The sequence below is a fragment of the Terrapene carolina genome, unplaced genomic scaffold (assembly GCF_002925995.2).
Source record: "Terrapene carolina triunguis isolate 2854851 unplaced genomic scaffold, T_m_triunguis-2.0 Scaffold836, whole genome shotgun sequence".
Taxonomy (NCBI): Eukaryota; Metazoa; Chordata; order Testudines; family Emydidae; genus Terrapene; species Terrapene triunguis.
Window position 1 is genome coordinate 126,859 of NW_020665187.1, and position 2,795 is coordinate 129,653.

Consider the following 2,795-nt stretch of genomic DNA (forward strand, 5'->3'; position numbering starts at 1 on the left):
TGTAGAACCAATATGAATGAAATTGTTTTTAGTTATTCACTGTACCATTGTAACCTCTGTTCACCATTTCATTACACTTGCCATTTTACCTACATTTTAACATTGTAACTTCTGTGCAATATTGTAACTCAAAACCCATTTTAAAATGCTGACTCCATTTTGTAGAAGGCTTGTGCTGCAGCCTCTATTTTTGCAAACCATACTGTAATTTTATTAGTCTAGTTAAGATGTGTGAATGAGGGATGCATGGGTGATAAAATCAACCTCCAGCACCAGCCCGTCCTGATGAGATAAAGTTCAAATACCAACGGCTGAAGAACTAGACAACAGCCCTAACTCAAGCAAGAAGCATCCACCCTAAACAGAAACAACAGAAAAAAGATCAAAGCCAGGTCCCAGGCTGACAGTCACGCCTGCAATTGACGGGTGATCAAGCAAACCCTGAGGCGGCGTGACACAGCAAGACCTAGGAACTTTGAATCCAAACTAAACTCCTATAAAAAAGGAAGGGTGAGATGAAAGACTTTGGGTAACGTTCTGCTATCAACATCAAGGAGCATCGGTGCGCGCCCGACAGAGACCCGGCTCCTCCTCGTGCTCAGCTTTCCTGGCCAGTTAGCTGCCACGAGCTACGATCCCAAGCTGCGAACTCAAACTACAATCAGGACTGGTAACTATCCAGCAGCTGCAGAACATTTTGGTGTGTGTGTGTGTGTGAGAGTGTATGTGTATAAGCATTAAGGTATTTGCTAAGAGTTACAGTTTAATAATAAATGTGGCATCTTTGTCTTGACCCCTAAAACGATCCTGTGTAAGTTTGTGGGACAACAATCCCAAGGGGATGAGTCCATCACAGCTCCCACCTTCCTGCTCCCCCAGGATCATGTCGCACGGTGCCTGGTGCTGCAGCCTCCACCCCCAGAGCATTTCCTGCACTGCTCTGAGATAATGGGGTTCTTCTGACCAGTGCCCCTCCCCCACATGCACAGACCAACCCCCACAATGACCAGTCCCCTTCCCCCACCAACTCCCCTCCCAGACCAATCCCCTCCCGGAGGCCCCCCAGGCAGTGCTGTCCCCCCTCCCCATAACAGGCCGGAGGTGCTGCTCCCCCAGCATCACAGCCCCGTGGGACATTCCACACCAGGGAGCCTCTGGCTGCCCGCCGCTCCCCCGCCCCCGTCCTCACCCTGGTGCCAGATTCCTGCCAAGCAGCCAGGAGCCCAGCTGCACCGTGCTCCGGGGAGGTGAATGGGCCAGTGGAGGGGGGCGGGGGCAGGCGCAGCACCCCACTCACAGCATCGGGGTAGTACTGGGGCAGGGTGGCACAGCCAGTGTGGGGGAAGGGCAGAGGGACACTGTCACTTTCTGGGCACAAACCCTCGGTGCTGATAGATGGCAGCAAACTGGCTTTGCACAGCCCCACAGAGCCACACTGACCTGTGGGCAGAGACCCCAGATCCCCTGACGCCAGAGCTACAGCGAATCCCCCAGCTGTGCGCAGTGCAGGGGTTTTGACACACAACTGAGCATGCGCCTGCTCAGCGCTGCCAGCTCATGGGCTGCCTCACCCGCCTCACCTCGGCTGGTATCATACTAACCCCCAGCAGCCGGAGCCCTGGGCTTGGGGTCAGCCCAACCCACCAGCTCGCTGCCCAAGAGAGCGGGATTCCAGGGGCCTGACCTGTGAGTTTTGGATGCTTGAGTACCACACACACAAAGACCCACCCAGACACACACACATATGTGCAAACTCACACCCATACACATGTGCACACAAACACACACTGTGCACACACAAACACACGTACAGATGCACACACATCTGCACAAACACACCTGCGTGCACACACATGTACATGCAAACACGCACACAAACACGCATGTGCACACACACACACACACACTCTTACGTGTCGCACCCACAGGCACAAACATGCGTGCACAGACGGTCATTCCAGCTGGGTGGCCCTTTACACACATGACGCTGTAGCTGCAAACCCACCCAAGAGCTCAGCTTTGAGGGCTTCCCCTAGCTGCAGCGGCTCCCTGCTGAACTTGTGCTGTTCTGCCCAGGGAGGGGCTGCAACCTCTGACCACGGAATGCTCCCAGCTTTGATGTGGGGAAACTCCCACGGGTGGGTGTGGGGGGGAGGGGAGCTCCGAAATCTGCTGGCAAATGCCAAGGAGGAGGGTCCTTCTGGAGACCCCTGGGGCTTTCTGCCATTGTCAAAGGCTGGAATGCAGAGAGAGTCCTGGGACTCTGGGGCCTTGTTGTGTGTGCGTGTGCATGAGTGCGAGTGCTGTGTGTGTGTGTGTGTGTGTGTGTGCGCACTTGTCACCCCCAGAGGCTGGTTTCACTCTCCAATGGGGCGTGCAAATCACCTGCATTTCTGCCCAGTGCCTGCTGCCCCGGACCTGCTGGGAGGAAGGGGGGAGAGGATCAGCAGAGCCCTCAGAGCAGGTTCCCTGGGAGTGGGGGGCCCAGCTGGGAGGCGTTGGCCGCAGGGGGACCCCGGCAGGGCACTCAAGGCTGCTCCCCAGGCCACGCCTGGCACTGGCAGTGTGAGGGGCCCCCTATGGCCTCCAGCTAATGCGCAGAGGGCAGGGCAGTTACGGCTTGTTTGTCTGGGCTGGGCAAGGCACTGTCACCACCTGCTGAGGATAGTGGGGTCCTGAGACAGAGCTACCCCCACACCATCCTGCCCTCCCCCACCCCCACCCAGCCCCATATCACTGTGCGCCCCCTTCCCCCCTGTGCAGAGCTTGCCCCATAACTCCCTGCCCCATGCCTA